The sequence below is a fragment of the Sceloporus occidentalis genome, unplaced genomic scaffold, assembly GCF_023333645.1.
Source record: "Sceloporus occidentalis isolate IW3139 unplaced genomic scaffold, rSceOcc1.0.p SCAF_2, whole genome shotgun sequence".
Lineage (NCBI taxonomy): Eukaryota > Metazoa > Chordata > Lepidosauria > Squamata > Phrynosomatidae > Sceloporus > Sceloporus occidentalis.
The window spans coordinates 233,006,536-233,027,242 of record NW_028316982.1 but is presented as its reverse complement, the minus strand read 5'-3'; the positions used below and the strand labels follow the sequence as shown (position 1 = coordinate 233,027,242).

Here is a 20,707-nt window from a genome sequence, read left to right as displayed (position 1 = left end):
TGAGTGAGTGGCTGCAGTACAGACATTTAACCACTGCACCACCAGGGCTCTTCTCAATACAAGGTCATTTTTCAAACAGTCACAAAGGAACCCAATAGGGGTGGGGGTCTTTGGCGTTCAAGATGTTTTGCACTATAACCCACACAGTCCCTTATCACTGGCCATGATGGGTGTGTCTTCTGGGAGATGGAGGTCCAAAACATCTGGAAGGTTGTAAAAAGTAGAGTGGGGGCCACATATATTTCCCTGTGTGGGATGTTAGAATTTAGCCACATTACATCCATGGAAAAGGTCTTCTCCAGTATCTCCACAAGTCTTGGCCACCACCAAAACAGATAAATTTATAACAATAATTTGTCTGGAAGTGGTGAACTATTCACATTTTCTATAAGACTCATCCCTCCCACCAAGATTCAGTTGTGTCTATATGTGCCTTACATGTGCCTTAGTGTTATTCATGATAAACTAGGGCTATGAGGAGAAATAAAATGTTGTAAGGAACAGTCTATCTAGAAAACTGGTATGTTAGAAAAAGACTAGGATGCAGTGATTCATCTATTTTAGAAACTGATGGTGTGTGCAATTCTATTTCAGCACCTCAGCCTGTGAATACTCCTTGGCTATAAATTAAGATTCTCCCACACAAGGAGATGCAGAAATAATAATGGCATTTTTTCTCTCTTAAATGAAGACAGCTCAGTTAGCTAATTAGTCAGTTTTCCATCCCAGAGTGTGGAGATCAGGACCATAAATCCATATCAAGGACTGGCAGCACATCCCTCTGAGGAGTCCCAAAAGCAAAGGAACTGTGTACTTACTAGTGAGTTTTTCTGTAAGCCTCATGGAGATTTTTGATATTTTTGTTCACATTGCATCTGTTATTTGTTTAGTATAGAGGTGAGCCACATTGGAAGGACTGGAGATATTCTCCTCTAACTCAGATGGTTGCACTGGTTATTATTATTATTATTATTAACCTTTATTTATAAAGCACTGTAAATGGTTGTGGAAGAGTTGTGAATGACAAACTGTCAGTAAATAAATGTCAGTCTGACACATCCAGATTAAATGGCTTGTCAAAATCTGCATTTGGTAGTGAACCATTGCAACTGGAAATGAATGGGAGAAAGATGTGTGTTAAGTAAAGTTCGCTAAGCTGCTGTCTTTTCAACAAGTATGTCTTAGTCCATTACTATTTTTCTTCATACATATACAACTTCAGAAAGCCCATTCATAGCTATAAAGTTCTGTTCCTAGACACTTCATTCCATGCACCTGATGAAGTAGGCTTAGGACTTTATCATACGTGGCTTTTCAATCACCATAAAAGTTGCATAATAGTGCCTCTGATGCTACCTATCATATGACACCATCTCCCTCTCATTGTTGCTTTGTCCTCAAAATGTGGTTAGCCTGCACCTTGCCATTGACTGAAAAAAAATTGTTAATAAGCTCCCAATCGCTCTGGTATAGCACTAGTTCTCAGCTGTGATAAGTTATCCTGTAGGAGTTCCAGGACTGGGCAAAAACATGATGTCTGTGTCTCCTCCTCTCCCCCGCCACCCTCCCCTTTGCTATTCCAGAACAGCCTGTTTTGGGAAAGGTATATTCTTTTCTTTTTTTTAAAAAAAAAGTTAAACTGCATTAGCATAACTCCAGAACACACACAAAAGGCATAGAGTAGGGGTGGGTGGGAGTACATACGAGGACAGAAAAGAGAGTGTGGGATCAGAAACAGCCTGGTCAGACTACAGGAGGGACATGCAATAAGGAGTGTTCCCAAACCAGGGAGAATGAGAGTCATATATAAAGTCCCCAGTCTATGAAATCTTATGTTACCATCTTCTTTCTCTCAGTTACTGCTTTACCTCATAACTCCCATGCTTGCCACAATCATGCTTGTGAATGAAAAATTATACCTGTTTGTAGTCACTGCATCACCATACATCTTAATAATCGCACAACAGCCACCATCACAGTCCCTTCCTGCCTACTCCTTAACCGCACTTCCCTGCCCTATCCAGTATAGCCTGCTATTTCCCCCCACTTTTTCACACAATTCCATAGCTTTGCTGCTATTATTTAAAGGGGGGGAGGTTAAAAAAAGATATAGGTTATAAAAATAATCAGGTTGCTTGTGAATAATGAGAGGGAGTGGGGACAGGGGAGAGAAAGGGACACTAAACACCACAGGACTGCCAATACCGCAACTGCCCTGGGAGCGACATTTTACATCTGGCAACTAGCAGGATTTGGAGCTCATTGACAGGTTTCCCCATCCATGAAAATGGACATCCTAACTGTACTTGGGGATGCAGCAGCTACAGGTTGGAGGCAACGTCATGAAATAGATATTGCCAGAGCCACTTTTTCCAGGTCTAATTGTGGTTTAAAAGCTGCATGCAGTCTCAAAGGTCCTAAAATCTATTTGTATGCTAAAATAAATAATTTCTATTTTCCAGCCAACCAATTAAAAGGTCTCCCACACACTTGTTTGCACTGGCTATAATAATTGTTTAAATATCTTTAAAATGAAATAAAATTTAAATGTCTATAAAATTTTGCTATGGCCTGCAGGACAGTGCCTGTTATCCAATGTTACTCCTTCAGCTGCATCTCTCTAAAACAGAATAGACAAAATGACCACACTGTTGACTGACTAAGAGGGGATCTTATTTTCTTGACCTGGGAATGCTAATTGTTGCTGGTAAATGCTTTAGCTCTATGTTGATACCTTTTGAAGCATGGCTTTTCAAATTGTATTTTTATCATGTTGCCCCCTCCTCAGGGGAAAAAAAACATTTTATTTACATTTTTAATTTTACTACCTGCAAGTGCTATAACTGTCATTACTTTAGAAACTAAGCTGTAGCTATTCCTTCTGTGTTGGTAAACTGTTCCTGTTCTGATAGTTTTCTCTCTTGTCATCTTATGCAAGCCTATCAATTCAGACAATAATTTTCAAGTAATCTTTCAGGCACAACACTGACCTCTTGTGTGAAATCCATTGCTTCGCTATGTCAAAAATACAGTTGTTACATGATTATATTCTTCAGATATGTCAAAATATTTATATTGCTATTTTACTCTGTGTTGTTGGTAGACATTAAATGAGAGTCTTGGAAGATTAGTTGCTATGTGAAATGCAGATGACAAAGCTTGATACTACAAATGCCAAATATCTTCTTTAAAAATTTCCATTGTAGCCAGAAGCTCTCCTTCTATTTTTTGTTCCTTCTCATTGTCCATATCCATAAACACACACACATACCTTATTCTCATATAAAGGAGGTTTGTAGGTAGGTGAAAGAAAGAGTGTATGTCTGTAGGAATGGAAAGTAGACATGAATGATAAATATGAAAAAATGGTAGGAGAGCAGTTGGTAGACATGGGCTTGATTCCCTTTTAAACTGAATCGCAAATCAATTTGAACCAGTTCAAATGACCCTGATTTCCACTTGTTGGAGTGATTTCAATGGAGGGAGCCATGCACTAGACCCATTTAACCTGCATCTCTTTGACACTGATTTTTTCCATAACTTTTTAGATAAATCGATTCCACACAAGTGTGAACCAGATGTGGATTGGAATCAATTTAAATTTGCCCTTCAACCAGCTGGAGTGGGTCCATTTTTAATCGATTCATTGGTGAATGTGAACCACAAGTGGGTTATTTTACAGGGAAAAAATGTGATTGGAGCAAATGTAATATGAACCACGCTCTGCTGTCCAATCGATCTATTGATTCAGATTGCAAACTGATTTATTTGTAAGTGGGAATGAAGCCATGGTGGAAAGGTGGAAAGATGAGTGAAAAGTGCGTGTGTGTGTGTGTGGGGGGGGGGGTTTGTAGGAATATGAAGGCTTGATAGAAGTTACAATCTGGAAAACAGCTCCAGCCCAAGACAGTTTGCTACCTAAGGTAAAGCATAAATTGATTTACCGTGTTTCTGAAGTCAGGGCCTGCTGTAGTCCAGGCTAGATTAATTGATGCTGGAAACTGAGGCAAGAAATCCCACAAGCCCCTTTTCTCCTTTGTGGAGGGGAGGGACAAAAAAAACCAAAGATAATGATGGTTATGATGAATATTGAATGATTCCATGGCTGCATCTGCACTGCAGAAATAATCCAGTTTGACACCATTGTAATTGCCATGGTTTAATGCAATGGAATTCTGGAGTTTGTCGTTTTGTGAAATATTTAGTTTTCTCTGTTAGAGAGCTCTGATGCCACAACAAGCTACAAATTTCAGGATTCTACAGCAATGGGCCATGGCAGTTAAAGCATTATTTCTGCAGTACAGATGCAGTCCATGACATGACAAATCAGCTACTTGAGGTAGCTGCCTCACTCTACCTAGTGTTTGAGCTGCCCATGGAGAGAAGAGAAAGATGCTTGAAGCAGAAGGCAGATTATATTTTAGAGTTAATATAGGCGCATTATAGATGGGCCTTTAATACGCCCCCGTCAGGTGCTGGGGTTGGCCGAGGACCTAGCGTCCATACCGGCCTCACTCCTAGCATGTGACGAGGGCGTAAAGATGGCGGCGCCCTATACACACGGGCGCCGCCATATTTACATGTCAGACGCATGGTGTCCGCACATCGTGCAGCGCTTATGACGTTGCGAGTGCGCCATTGGCGCCTTGCGGCGTCATAACTGCGCTGCAGGAAGAAGCTCCATTTTGGAGCTTCTTTTTTGCTCCGCGTGGGAGTTGCGCAGTTTGGCTGCTGCGGCTCCCTCGCAGAGCAAACAGCAGCGCCGGCAGACCGCCGCAAAGCGGAGGTCTGTAACACACCATTGTTTCTTGACCCATTCTTGTACTCAAAGATGGCCAGTCTCACCCTCATTTTGACTTGACCATTAGTAGAATACACCCCTTGGAGGTCCTTCACAGGCACAGGTGGCTTCTAGACCAGCCAAGGTGGCATTCACTATCCACATTTAAAGCCAAACCCTACCCTTCAGTCCAGAAGCCACCATTGCCCGCAGAGAATAGGCCTTTTTGGTTGCTGTTGGCTGTTTGTGCAACTGAATATAAACCCAATGTGATACTTTTGGCCTACATTTTAAACACCACAGCACATTATTTGAAGCCTGTCATAGTCAGTTTCCAAAAGCTTAATGGAATAGGACCATTTTTACATATCAGCATAAGAAGAGTGAAAAAGGAGCCCTCCTAGCCTGAGAGCAGCTACTGAGAAGACCATTTGTTAATTGAAATATTCAGTAGAGAAAATACTTGAAAAAGAAAATGAAATATTTTGATGCATTACAAATGAAAGAATGTGATGCATTCCATCTGACAAAAGAACCTGAGACTGCAATTCTGTGTACTTATTTGGAAACTGAGGCGAGTTACAAACCGCCATTTAGAACGCGCTCCGTGCGTCCTAGGGTTAGGAAGAGGCGTGCTAGGCCCCTTCCTAACCGGCCTTGTTCCCAACACGCACGGAGTGCATCCTAAATGGCAGTGCCCATCCACATGGGCACTTCCATTTTTACGTCTTGGACGCACAGCATTCAGACGCAGCGTGCCGGATGTGACGCTGTGAGCACATGCCTTGCGCTTTGCGGCGCCACTTCCGGGGGCCAAAAAGGAGTGCCATTTTGGCGCTCCTTTTTCGCTGCGGCCGGAAGCCTAGTGGTCTGGCCGCTGGGGCTTCCCGCCGCAGCTAATGGTGGCGGTGGGAGACCAGCTGCTTGAGGGCGGTTTGTAACCCGCCTGAATTACATTGATCCCTGTGGGTCTTCTGAATTAATATACATAGGAGTGCTTTAGGCATTCTTGCTAATTTCTGGAAAGAAGGCTGAATGTCAGATTTCATTGTTCAGAATTAAGATAACCATATTAGTTAATTTTAATTGCTACATATACAGGCTGAGTCTCCCTTATCTAGAATTCCAAAATCAGAAATATTCCAAAAACCAAAACATTTTTCATGGGTAGCTGAGATAGTGACACCTTTCTTTCTAGTGGTTCAATGTACACAAACTGTCATTCATGCACTTATTTAAAATATTATATACAATAAACTTTAGACTATATATATGAAACATAAATGAATGTTTATTTAGACTTGGGTCCTATCGCCAAGATATCTCTTTATGTATGTATATGGAAATAGAAATATTCTGAAATCTCCCTCCCGCAAAAAAAATTCAAAATCAAACAAATATCAAAATCCTAAGCATTTTGCATAAGGAAGACTCACCCTGTATTTGTAAGTACAGGCTACTTTTTAAGGCCATATTCTTTCAATGTGGTTAACATAAAAAGAATAAAAAGTTAATTCTGATAAAATGCAACCATATTAAAAGCAGCAGTCAAAACATTCCAAAGGCCATTTCATAATTTTATGTAAAATTAAACAACCAAAAAGGAACAATAAAAAACCAATAATTTAAAACATCAGCAATAAAAGCTATTAAAAACACCCAGTCTTTACTAAAAGCATTGCTTGCACCTTTTTGTTGTAGTTGTTGGAAGGAATGCCTCTGTCCTGTGGAACTTTGGTCAAGCAAATGTGCATGCAGTGACTTCCTGATATGGGTCTTTATGTAACCAGTCAATGGGCTTTAGTGCCATGGCTGCCAGAGAGATTGGAGCAAAGTTTTTCATAGCTATTACAGTAGATTGTGCCCATGATGAACTGATTTGATTAATATGTTTCACTTCATTCTTTCCTTTTAAAAAGTCTTCCCGGGGGGGGGGGGGGGGGGGGACATGCAATGAAACTGACAAACAACTAAAAGCAGTTAAGAACATTCTTAAATAAAATACTTTTCACAAAAATACAGAAGCACCACCTAAAATGCCCCTCTCATTCCATCTCATTTGTTCTTTTTCTAAATAAATTTATTCTAATTCCTACTATATTTTGTTAAATATAGATATATAGATGAATATTTGTTGCTGCTGTTGTTGTTGTGTGCCTTCACGCAGTTTACGACTTATGATGGCCCTATCATAATTTAGTATTTAAATCCTGTTTCAAAGGGTGTGTGTGTGGGGGGGTTAATTTATTTATTGAAAGTATGTATTATTCCAACATATTGTAGTTATGTAAGCTGCCTTGATTGCTGCAGCAGAAAGGCAGGGTATAAGAATAAAGTTCATTTATCATTTATTTTATTTATTTTTGTGGCATGATTTGTTCAGAGGAGCTTTGCCATTGCCTTCCCCTGAGGCTGAGAAAGTGTGACTTGTCCAGTGGGTTTAATGGCCGAACAAGGATTCAAACCCAGTTCTCCAGGACTGTAGTCCAACATTCAAACCACTACACCACAATGGCTCTCCATAGATAAATATAGATACAAATATACAGTGCCCTCTCTTATCTGTGGGGATTCCATGCTGCCCTCCATGGATGAAAACAAACACAGGACCTCAAGTCCTGTGATAACAGTGGCAGCACATGCATGTGCAGCTGCTCTTCTGTGGCCATGTGGCAATGAGGCTTACCATCTGTGGATGCTTAAATCCATGGATGGTACGCCTACGGGTGGGCTGTATTTTGTTAAATATATATTTTATTAAATTGTTCTAATTCCTATCAGCTATTTTACATATTTATCTCCAATGTGTCCTTTAGAATTTATTTATTTAACATCACAGTTGGATGTCCATATTTGCAGGAGATCCATTCCAGATCCCCCCCCCCCCACAGATATAGAAATCCATGCATTCTCAAGTCCCATTCATTTTAATGGTGGCACAGCACGCCTGTGACCACGGTCATGGACACATGCTGCCATTAACAAAAACTGAGACTTGCCATCCACGCATGATTAAATCCAGGGATGGCAAGTCCACCCATAAAGAGGGCGGGTTGTAGTTCATTGAAAATTAATCTCTAAAATGTGGTGGCATTGTTATTGGTATGAAATATTTCAAACAAGCAAACAAATAAACAGAAACAAAATTTTAACTGGTTGAAATTTAAAACCAATTAGTCTTTCTCTTTGAAATATAGAAACATCTTTGTAGCCTGTATGTAAACCTATAGGGAGGTTTTGCATACAATGCCAAAATCAAATTTACATTTCATGTTTTAATCATTTTCAAACATCCCTCAAAAGACCTGTCATAAATAAGAAACAAATATCTGCTCTTTGTTCTAATTCCTTAAGCATTTGCTCTTGGATTCTTTCAAAAGAACAAAAATATGTTCTGTTCATTATATATTATAATGTGGAATATGTTCCTTGCCATTTTTTCAAAAAAGAAAGTTTTCCTGTTATTAGACAATTAGTCCATTAATCCCTAATCAGAGTGTAGAAATTTATGGTACTCTGGTATCACTCTCAGATGACAAGTCACATGCTTCTTGGTCCTTCCTCCACCAAAAGTGTACATGTGTTTAGCACACATGCACCTTCAGGTCATCTGTCAATTTACTGCAATCCAATTAATTTCATAGGGTTTTCTTAGGCAAGGGATACTCAGAGGTGGTTTGCCACTGCCTTCTTCTTAATTATGGTCTGCAACATCTGGTATTCTTTGATAGTCAATTGTTGTTACGTGCCTTCTGACTTATGGTGGCCCTAAGGCAAACCTATAATGGGCTTTTCTTGGCAGGAGTTGTTCAGAGTCAGGTTGCTTTTAGGAAGGAAGTTAAGCGACAAAATAATCCAGTAAATTAACCAGAATCAAGACCCATTTTGGTTCCTATTCACTGCATACTCTCCAACATTTCACAAGTGAAAACTGGGGTATGTGTGGTCAGGCAACCTCAGAGTGTGGTCCAGATGGCAAACGGTTATTAATGAGGAAGAGCACACATGTTAGGAGGGGCTGGAGCCGTTTGCTTTTGCCTGAGTCTGCTGGGAGGGGCAAGATTAAGACTTTTACTCTCCTCTCCCCTGTCCTCGCTGAATTAACTGAGTGCATATTACTCTTCTACTATGAATTCAATTTATGGCCTTTGAAATAAGCTGAGAACCATGGAGGAATGTGAGAGGAGAAAAGAGAAACTGAAACATTTTTAAAACACCTGAAAAAGTGATGTGACAGAGATTTATTCCAGACTGTCCCTGCCAAACTGGCAGCCACAGAAAGTAGGGGTGGGAGGCAGGGGGTGCACACTTAGCCTGGCTTCTTGTTGCAGCTTGGTTTGCCTCAGGAGAACCACAATGTGGAGAAAGCTAATATGAAATTAGATTGTAGGGATGTGTTTAGGATTGCTAAGGTAAGGTGTAAAAAGTGCTTTGAACATTCAGAAGTGTTACTGTGTTTCAAAAGAAACAAAAGTTATAGAAAAGAAAAAAAGAAAAAACAGTCATGTGAGCAAATGACTAAAATTAAAAAAACAGATTAGCGTAATATTTTAGACCATTAAAATGTTATAAAGTCATTCAGATTTTTTTCTGCGGATATTACAAAATAAAGGACTAGGGGGACAGAAAATCCCAAATCATCTTGGCCACATGTGATAGCTGTGGGTAGCGAGTCAGGAGTCCCAAAATAGACATGGCAGTCTTGAGGTCTAGAATAGATGCACTGATATCTGATGAAAATGTAGGTGGTATGCTACATGCAAACAGAAATAGAACAAGTTCTTCAGACCCAAATGTTTTCAGCTAAAAGGTTTCCTACGAAGTCCTGGCCTCTTACACTATTGCTGGATACCTATGTGGGCTACATGTAACTTTTTCCACTGAAATAATCCAATATGCACAAAATAAGAAAAATGTTTCTTTTTTACAGCTTGTGTAACCACAGATCAATCTGAAAAAAGAAAAAAAATATTGATTGCTGTCTTTCTTTTAACTAAAATAACTTCTCCTTACACCACCATCTATCCAAAGCCCCTCAAGTTCTGTAATGGTTTCTCCATCACTAAGAAAAATTTCTAACAAGATAGAAATTATACTTCCCATACCACAGTAAAACCAATAGCAAAAATCTCAGTGATCCCGTAATGAAACAAAAGTGATTCATAGCTATACAAATGGGGAAAAAATTGAGTTGGCACAATTTTGTACACCATACGGTGTGTGTGTGTGTGTGTGTGTGTGTGTGTGTCTATGGGCCCATACAGACAGGCCAAAATAAAGCTGCTTCGAGTCACTTTGGAGGTATGCTGTTTAAATGCTGCATGTGTCCAAAGAGGCTGGATGTTGCACCAAAGCCATGCTCCACTCCTAAGGACTGGAATGCAGCTTTGGCGCAGCTTCTGGCCTCTTACGATACATGCATCATTTAAACAGCATACCTCCAAAGTGACCCAAAGCAGCTTTATTTTGGCCAGTCTGTATGGGCCCTAAGTCTGTGACTCAAAAATTCTGCAAGCAAATCAAAATCCATGTACCATACATTTTGGGAGAATCTGTCTTTTTTTTTACCCTGACAAATATTTGCAATTAACTTTTTCATTCAGGGTGATGATCAATCTATAATCATGAATACGTTTTTTAAAAAAACACTTTTCTTCCTTTGTAAATACTGAACATTGATTCATGATGCAGCATAATACACATCTAAATTACCCAATGCTGCATAATACACATCTAATATTTTTAATGAGGAAAAATTAAAAAATCTTGGGGCACTTTAAAGACTAATACAATAGTCTAGACATCACATACATAGTCTATCAAGAAGTAATTCTCACTATGTTCAATCTAATGTACTGCCATCTTAGATAAGTGAGTGTAGGATTGCAGTCCAGAATCAGCACTCTTTACCTTGTTGTCTTATCTGAGATGGAATATGTCTACTCTTTTTACTGAGTTTCATGTATTACGTGCTTTCAAAAGCTAGCACAATTCATTAATAAAGTGATCCAGAAAACGGTCTCTGGAAATAGTTACATATGTCTGTTGTTTAAAACAGTTTATGGCTTGATTTAAGCAACAGTCTTCAAACCTATCAGTTATAAATTTATTCACCAGACTTAACTAGAATGTCTGCCCAAAGCATTCAAGAGTTTTGGTTGCCAGCCATAGTAGGGAAGGATTGAAATTATCTCTTTCTTTTCTTTTCTTTAAAAAGTATATTTACTTTTTAAAACCACTTCATTATGGCAGCCAAATAAATAGCATTGCCTCAAGGAAGACCAGTAGGTGGATTTTTGAAAAGCCCACAAGTTGACGATTTGATCTTCTTAAAATATTCCCATTCTAAAGTCATCCTCAGTGTCGTGCCAGTGCAGACAGGATTTCAGTCACAGCTATAGTGCCATTAACAAGACTAGGGGTATTTTTATATAAGCATTTGTAAAAGCCTAGTTGGCTAATGTAAATAAACTTGTGTGTAGTTTTTTGTGGGTTTTTCAGGCTATGTGGCCATGTTCTAGCAGAGTTTCTTTACAAACATGTGTGTCCATATATAAGCATTTTACTACACAGTTATAGAACTATGATTGTACTTGTATTGCCATATCTTATGGAATCCTCACATATGCAGTTTAATGAGGCACTTGAGTTCACCAGCTGAGAATTCTAGATGTCCTTCCCTAAATTGTAAATCCCAGAATTCTGGGGGATATTGCTATGGCAGTCATAGTACTATAACTGTGTAGCATGAAAGGACTCATTATTGTTAACTTAATAGTATTCCATAACTTTCTTGATGATATCCCAGTCTTTCCTAAACACAAAATATTCAATTGTATTCTCTTAAACTCTCAATGCTTCTGGTATGTAGTAGGGTGTTCAAAATTTATAGTACAACTGAGCTGTCTTTGGAGGAAGAGTTGTGGCCATGTGTCTGACAATGGTCTTCCTAAGAGAAGGCTTTAAAGGAGGAATCCTGGTAGGATAGTTGTAGTTAGGTGGTGACTGAGAGTGGGAGAGCTGAGAGGGCTAAGGGGAACCAGGTGGGCGAGGAAATGCAAGGAGCTCCAGGGGCGGGGCCGGAAGAAGCAAGAGGCGTGGTTCCTGGGCAGATAAAAGGAGAGGGCCAGAGACATGTGGGAGGCAGGGAAGGACGTGGAAGAACTGGTTGGGAAGTGGCGGCCGAGAAAGGGCAAGAACTGGTGCTCAGGAGCCCAAAGCGGGACGGGACCCCAGTCTCCCTGCAGGGGAAGACGGGGGTCAGGAGGAGAGGCCCTCACGAGCAGATACTGCTGCGGGATTCGCAGGAGGAGGGAGTATTTGCCTGTCTGGAAGCGGAGCAGTGGAATCAGAGGGACTGGAGGGACCTTGAGGACGAATGGTGGGACCCGAAAGGGGAGCATTGGGAGATAGGGCCCGAACCCAGAGAGCGGGAGAAGGCAGAGCTTGAGCCCTTGGAGAAGCATTCAGGGGGACGCCGGAGGCAAGCTAAAGAGCCTGAACCATCGGAGATGTATCCCGAGGCCAGGAGTCTGGAGTAAGGCTCTTGTGGGGACACTGGGAGAGAGGCCGGAGTGTTTTGTTTCAGTTTGTTGGAAGTTACTATTGGACCTGGTGAGGGATTTATTATCATTAAAGGTTATTGTTGCTGCACGCTGTGGAGTAAGTTTGTTGCGCACGTGGAGGAGACGGTGGTGGGAGGAGCCATTTACACCACGTCATGCAACCAGCCGCCCCAGCCCCGCCCACAATAGTATCGGTGAAAAAGGATGGTAACTTTGTGCAATTTTGTTGCTATTCTATTTCTTTCTGTTGCAATTGCAGGTCTTCTGTATTTTGGATTTTTTAACCTGTTCGTCAGCTCTGATTATAGTACAGTGACCCTTGTTATATGCTGAGGTTTGGTTCCAAGATCCCCTATGGATAACAAAATCTGTGGATGCTCAAGTCCCATTAAATAAAATGACAGAGCATAATGGTGTCCTTTATGAAAAATGGAAAATCAAGGTTTGATATTTGAAATTTATACTTTTTTTGAACATTTTCAAACCATGGATGCTTGAATCCATATATAAAAAATCTGTGTATAAGAAGGGCCAACTGTACTGTGTTGGCAAATGCATGGCATGCCTGCCAGTTCAGACATATGATAGTCTCTCTGAGGGCATCGGGGGACTCTCTTTTGGGCCCCACACATGCAGTGGAGCTCATGGCAGGCATGTGCTCTTGGCTCACCAGGCCCATCACAGTTTCTGGGAGTGCCCTGCCCAGAGATGCTGCAAGTGGAGGAGAAGGCTTTTCATGGCAGCCAAGTAGCCCTGGTGGCAGAGATCTGCCTCTCCCAAAGGGGCATGCTGGCCTGGGCCAGGAGGATGGCCAAGGTGCTAGAGCCTATACCATCCACCTGGCCTGGCTCTGACCAGAGGACATGCCCTTGAAAGGAAAGGAAGACAAGAGCCCTGTGACTGGCCACTCAAGGCCCTCTCTCCCCATTGCCTGAGGGAAACATCTCTCTTTCAAGGTGTGTGTGCCTTCAAGTTGTTTCTGGCCTATGGTGGTCCTAAGGGAAACTTATCACAAGGTTTTCTTGGTGGGTTTCATTAGAGGGGGTTTAAGAGAGTGTGACTTGCCCAAGGTTACCAGTGTGTTTCCATGGCTGAGCTGGGATTTGAGCCTTGCTCTCCAAAGTCGCATGCTCAAACTGCTGCACCATGCTGGCTCCTGTTACATATTTGAGGTTCTTGTTGTATGCTTTTGGTCCTTTTTAAACGCTTGCTGTTGTGTGTCTCTGAGTATACAGGTTTTTTGTGGGTTTTGGGGGCTATGAGGCTGTATTCTAGAAGAGTTTATTTCTGATATTGTGCCAGCAGTTGTGACTAGCATCTTCATAGCCTGGAAAACCCACAAAAAGCTATGGATGTCTGTCATGAAAGCCTTCAACTTCACATGTCTCTAAGTCATTTCCAACTTAAAGTGACCTTAAGGCGAACCTTTTGTGGGGTTTTCTTGGCAAGATTTGTTCAGAGGGGATTTTTTGCCATTGGCTTCCCCTGAGGCTGAGAGAGTGTGGCCTGCCCCAAGTTACCCAATGGGTTTCCATGACAGAGCTGGGATGTCAAACCTGGTCTCCTAGGATCCTAGTCCAGTGCTCAAACCATTGCACTTCAGAAATAATCCAGTTTGACACCACTTTAACTGCCATGGCTCCATGCTATGGGATTCTGGGATTTGTCATTTGTCGTGGCACCAGAGATCCCTGACATAGAAGGCTAACTGTCCAAAAGATCCTCCATTTTGAGCAAGGCTAAGAAAGATGGATTTAATATTTATATGAATGGATGTGGGTTTTGTTTTAATTTTTGAACTTTTATTTGTTCTAGTCCTCCATTTTTACCTTGCATGTTTTCCCCCTGAAAGTCCTGCCCCCCAGAAGTTTTATAGGCAAATATCATCAGAGGGGATTTGCTATTGCTAGCCTGAGGCTGAGAAAGTGTGCCTTGGGCTTTTTCCCTGGAAGTCCTGCCCCCAGAAGGCAGAAGTCCCACCCTGGAAGGCAGAAGTCCCCCCACTGGAAGTTCTGCCTCCAGCGTCTGATGACACCCGGTGCAGGAATGCCACTGAGTTTGGGCACTTGCCATCACTGTTATAGTACCCTTTTTTCCTTGTTGCAAAATCCCTTGTGCATGTATGCTACTTTAAGGATTAGGTAAGTCTGGGTGGATGCATTTTGGGTGTCTGTGTGGTTCTCAAGACAGTGCCTTAGCCCCTACTCTCACTTTATTTCCAGTTGGGGAGTTAGAGAGGCCATCATGGATAAAACCTTCTCAGGAGATGTCCTTGATCTCTCCATTATTTTTTCAGCCCAAGAAACATTTTTACCCTCATAATTTGTACTCTACTGTAATTGCTATACAGCAGCAAGGAGATCCATTTGGGAACCATTCCTCCACTCCAGAGGGGGCTGTTTAAGGACACACACCCAAACACACTATTTTATATGATCTATCTTCTCACTCTGTTCTTTTACTGTTTCAAGAGGAGAATGTTCTACACACACACACACCATTGATCCACATACTTTTCCTCCTGCAATTCTCAAACATTTTAGGAGGCATTTTAAAAAGTAGGGCCAGAAAATCATTAGAAATGGTATCCCTCAGAATTCACTAGAAGGGACGTGAGGGGTGAGAGGTGTGTGGCATAACAACAGAAGAGTGCTGAGAAAGGAAGTCATTTCCTTTGGAGGACAAGAAACAGAGTGAAGGAAGCTTGTTTTCATCATAGTTATGAGAATCACAACTCCAAATATTTTAGGAAGATGCTGAATGGAGCGAGCAAAATATGTGAGCCAGTTGACTCTGTGTAGTAAATGTCTAATAAAAAGAGGTGTTCTGTCTCAAACCTATGTACTCTCGTGCTATATTGTATTCCTCTCTCCCCGCCCACTTTTAGGTTTTCTTATCACAGTGTCTGGATTTCTTCTTTTTTCCTCCTTTCCTCTCTTTCTTTCAATATTCCCAGCTTGTTCTAGTGATTGACACAGCTGCCTTAAGACTTTTCTGGCCTTTCAATGGACTTCTCTCTCCATCTTATCAACATGCTTTTACAGGCTAAGCCAACTTTTTGGTTGCCAAGTTTGCTGTCTGTGGATAGGCCAATAAAATACAGAGTATAACCTAGTGTAGCCTATAGAGTATATTGCATACAGCATATATGATATGTCAGCAAAGCATGACTGAGAATAAACTCACACTGTAGAGGTGAGCAGATGTGACCTGTAATAACAATTAGCAGATGAAATTTGTTCACTTGTAATCAAGATAAGAGGATGTCCAGTAGTTTTGACCAAGAATAACTTCATAGCAGGGGCTGTTATGTCTGATGTAATCCAGATGGCCAGCTGTTAAAGACTCCAAGTGTGAAGTCATAGATAAAGATCTTCGTTTTGATTATAAGCATAAGCAAGGTATGGTGAACACCTGTGTTATGATGTATGTTGATTTGATAACTGATAGCCTGGATGAGATCAAGGAGAGAATAGAAGTAGCCAAGATAGAATCATAGATTAGACTGACTTTGGTATGTCGCCATCAATGAAGACTTCTGTCTGTGATAGCTGGGATGTTACTTGTAGACTGATAACCTGCCCAAACATGCAAAAAGTATGGTACCGATAAGACAAACATCTAAACTATGCTGAAATAGATATATATGCCATTATGAGTGTAATGGATACCTTTTCAGATAAGTTATAACAAATGCTTTTAGGATTTAATAATACTCAAGGAGATTAATCCTTGAATGCCTATGTGTTCACAGATTCCTGTGTAGAGGTGTGTAGTTCCTTGATAGCTGGGAATATTCTGCATCATTGGCTTGAAAATATTTGTTTAAAAAAATCCAAAAAGCAAACATTAATGTTGCCATTTTATATATAAAGATACCATTTTACTATGCTGTTGTATATAATGGAACGTGAGCAGCCACAGATTTTTGTATCCACACGGGGCCCTGAAACCAAACCCCAGTGGATAGCAAGGGCGCACTGTACTGAGAGGTAATGAATATATGATGTTTCACATGCAATGTAATGTGATGAGATGAAAGCAAGTACCCAGACATTAATATATTTGTGTTTCTTTTTAAGGTGAATGTACACATTTGTACAGTGCATATAATAAATAGTATATAAGAGTACTGAAGTGCCAGCTCATTTCCCATTTCAACCAACATCACAAATTGGGCACCCAGGTGGCCCAAAGGTGATGCTGGAACCCCAGAACAGGTGGTAGGACCCTCAATCCTTCAGTTTTAAGAGATAGGGTTGGGGAGCCATGCCTGTTTCAGTGGCCACTCATTACTTCCCCATCACCTTAGCCCTGATTAAAAACAGCAATAAATAAATAAATAAAATTCCATGATCTTCTTTGCTCTGAATGCCACTATGCAATGGTTATGTAATAAAGTAATGTGTGATTCAAAGCTGTGCACATACATCTTCCTTCTATGTAACCTGCATTGTTGCACTGTATCCTGCTACCATGCCCTGTATAGCACTGACATGGAAATTTGAGCAAAATCATGCTGGCTTACAAATGTTTGGATTACTCTGTTTGTGTTGTGTGTGTGTCTATGTGTTTCTCACAACTGAGGTGATTTGGCCCTGCACATGTGAAAGAGCTGTCTGGTGGTTCACAGTCTTTGAAACTCCTTACCCAGCAAGGTGCCATCACTCAAATTATTATTATTTTCAGTGACCATTTGCAAATAGCTCAGTTTGGAAAAATAGAATGGAACAAATGGACCTGGAGATGACATCCAGCAAAACATAAGAAGTTATTGTGAGAAGTCACTTTCACTGGACCAATACTGAAGGGCCCATATTTACTTCTTATTACTAGCACGTTGTGACACAATTGTGCCATTGAAAAATAAAGGAAAACATTATTTATTTCTTCCAAATGGCTAGTCCAGCTCTTGTTCTTATTAACTGCCCTCAAGTCAGTCTCAACTCATATTGATCTATGGATGAGACATCTCCAAGACCCCCTGTCCTCTACTGCTCTGCTCAGTTCTGGCTTCTTTAACTGAGTCTAACCATCTGGCCTGTGGTCTTCCTCTCTGTCTACTGTCCTTTACCTTTCCTTTTATCATTGTCTTTTCCAGTGATTCATGTCTTCTCACAATGTGGCCAAAGTACAGCAGCATTAACCTAGACATCCAGAGTTTCAGGGAGAGTTCTAGGACCCATTTGTTTGTCTTCTTGACCACCCATGGTATCCTTTGCACTCTTGTCCAACGCCACATCTCAAATGAGTTGATTTTCTTTTATCAGTTTTATTCACTGTCCAGCTCTCATCTGTGGTGATGGGAAATATGATAGTTTGGACAGTGCTCACTTAGGTATTCAGAGTTATATCTTTGCACTTTTAGATCCTGTCCAGTTTTTTCATCACTCCCTCCCCCAATCCTAGTCTTCTAATTCCTTTATTGTATTCACCATTCTAATCAATATTTGATCCAAAGTATGGGAACTCTTGACTATTTCAATTTTCTTGTTATCTAGGATAAATTCTTATAGATCTTGCATGGCCATTATATTTCTTCTCTTAATGTTTAACATTAAACCTACCTTGGCACTTTCTTCCTTGACCTTTTTCAGTAATTGCTCCAGGTCTTTGTTGGTTTCTGCTAGTAGTCATCTACACACCTTATTTTAATCTTAAATCTTCTTGCCTCTGAATCTACACCTGCTCTGCCTATGATATTTTGAATAAATAGGGTGATAGGATGCAGCCTTGCCTGACCCCTTTGCCAATTAGGAATCATTCTGTTTCTCTGTATTCAATTCTAAAAGCTGCCTCTTGTCCTGACTACAGGTTACACATCAGCACAATTAAGTGTAGTGGCACTGCAATTCCTTTGAGAGCATTTCAGAACTTTTCATTATCTATGCAGTCAGAGCCTTTGCTGTCATCCATAACAGACACGTTGATTTTATTTTGGTTCATTCCATTATCCTTTATGTTTGTATTATCCATTGTATATTTGCAATGTGATCCCTAATGCCTCTTCCTTTCCTGAAACCAGCTTGCACCTCTGGGATTTCTCTCTCCATACATGGTAGTGTTCAGGAAAGCAGCCAAATGGAGTGCTGATAAAGGCTGAGGCCAGTTTGAAAAGATTAAAAAAAGAGGCTTTGCAGCAACAAGAATCCAGGTTGAAACACAGTACCAGTCCAATGTCCAATAGAGCAGAGTCAGGGGGCAAGCCAAAGGTCCAGGATTCCAGAGAGCAGGTCAGCAAGTCAATTCCATGCTCAAACCTCCTACCTGTCATGGCCAGTCAGGCTGAGGACTCAGAGGATGAGGCTGAGTTTGTCCAGGGTCAAGGGTTCCAGGTCAGTCTGTAGTTCAGGAGGCAAGGTTTCAAGGAAGCTAGAGCAGGATGCTTCCACCAGAGAACCTAGATAGGCTCTGAAAAGGAAGCTTGGCATCTCACAGCTGTTTGGCCCAGTGCTTAATCACACCTGCTTAGTGATTACTGAGTGTTTTTCATATAACCTCCAGGATCCACAGAGGCATGCCCTTTCTGTCCACTGGCTGAAGGTAGGTATTTCAGCATCCTGCTCTTCTAAGGTGGGTTACAGATCGCCCATTTAGGGTGGCCTGCACCCACCCCTTTCTCCGCTGTATCGGGGCCTCAGCTGCCAAACCAGCAGCCTCCGAGGCCCTGATCCGCTGCTTTGCAGGCCGTGGGGAAACGGCAAAAAGCCGCTTCCCCGCGGCCTGGAAAGGGGTGTCCTTGGGGCTTCAAGCCCCAAGGACACCCGGTGATGGCGGGGAGGAGGAGAAAGGGGCTGCTTGGCCCCTTTCTCCTCTGCGTTGAAATTAAATCCACGTAAAGACTGCGCCCACGACGCAAACCCCAGAAGGAGCTCCGTTTCAGAGCTCCTTCTTATGCTGCAGAAAGGGCGCTCTAGGCACCCTCACGTGGCACAAAGACGTCACGTCCGCGCCACCTTGTTTGGAGGCGGCGCGGTCGTGACGTTGTAATGGCGGCAGCCATGTGGATCGGCCGCCGCCATTTTGTATGGACTCAGTCCATGCTAGGGTTAGGGGCGTCTGGAAGAGATGCCCCTTTCTAACCCTAGCATGGACTGAGTCCGTTCTAGGGGGCCCGTCTGTAACGGGCCTAAGTCTCCCAGGCCTGGAATCTCTGCTGGGAGGAGGCTGGGCTGCTGAGTCACAGGCTCTGCTGGAGCTGGCAAAGCAGAGGTAGGGCCTGGCTCAGCCGCATGTTCCACCTGCACTTGAGGGACAAACTCAGCCTCATCCTCTGAGTCCTCAGCCTGACTGGCCATGACAGGTAGGAGTTTTGAGCATGACTCAAAACAGCATTCAGCTGTTGCCACTTGGAAATTGGAACACAAAACAGGCATTGCAAAACAGTCCTTCTCTAACACTTTCCTTTCAGATGCCTTGAAGTACCCACTGCATCCAATTGGGAATGGGATCAGTTTTTCAACACATCAAGAAACTGTCACATTGCCTGTAATTCTATATAAGTATTACTCATTGAATATGTATTCAGTGAACAAATTTAACTCATAATAAAAACGCAGTCTTGAGAAGCTTTACAGTTTTTTAAATTTCCAATTGACTTGATTCTCTAGTGCAGCTCATGTTGTCAGTGTATCTATTTTCACTTTTCTAGTTGTTCTCCTTCTCTCTCACACTCCTAGCCAGCTATAGCATAAGACAGCCACTGATGTGTTCCTTCCTTCCCCCTGTCCTATTGCTCAGTCTGAATCAGCACACACACATATAATAATGTGTAACAGACAGTAAGTCTGTCTTGCTGTGAAAAGTACTGAATTAAAGCCCTGGACACTCCAGGCAAAAATGTAACATTGCTCCAAACTGTTACCAAAGTACAGTAACTCTTTTTACAACAGTGAATCAATATTTTTTCATTTATCATGTCTGTTATTCTTTTAAGGTTGCAATAATTCTATAATTTGTACATCCTCGTCTCCTTGTTTTGTTCATATATTTTCTAATCATGCATAAAGATGGACCATTTGTTAGTTTTAATTTTTGCCACCTTTGGTTTTTTTTTTTAATTTTCAGTCTTTCCCTCCTGTTTATGAAGAAATTTATGCATTTTGGTGAGTAACATCAGTGTTTTTGACTATCTCTTCTGGCCAAATTCAATGATACAGATATTCTAAAACATGAAGAGGACTATGCTGTACAAGATAGATGTGGCAATTCTATTTTGGCACCACAAATACAAGGAAATACACAAGGATATAAGCACAGATTTTTAAAAGTTCACTACATAATAGCCTCTAGCTAGATGGGTGAGTGTGTCACTTTTGCTTTTCTCCCATGTCTGAGTGTTTGTTTGTTTGTTTTTAAATCA

At 41.4% G+C, this 20,707-nt stretch overlaps 1 long non-coding RNA gene across 2 annotated transcripts in view; it reads right to left on the bottom strand.

Moving 5' to 3' along the window:
* The window catches only part of LOC149319808 (uncharacterized), a 58,409-nt gene that overhangs the window by 27,871 nt on the left and 9,831 nt on the right, over positions 1-20,707 (bottom strand). For both annotated transcript variants that reach the window (XR_016279896.1, XR_016279897.1), the window contains exon 3: positions 3,945-4,034. This is a non-coding gene — a long non-coding RNA (uncharacterized LOC149319808). The remainder of the gene's footprint in view (positions 1-3,944; positions 4,035-20,707) is intronic.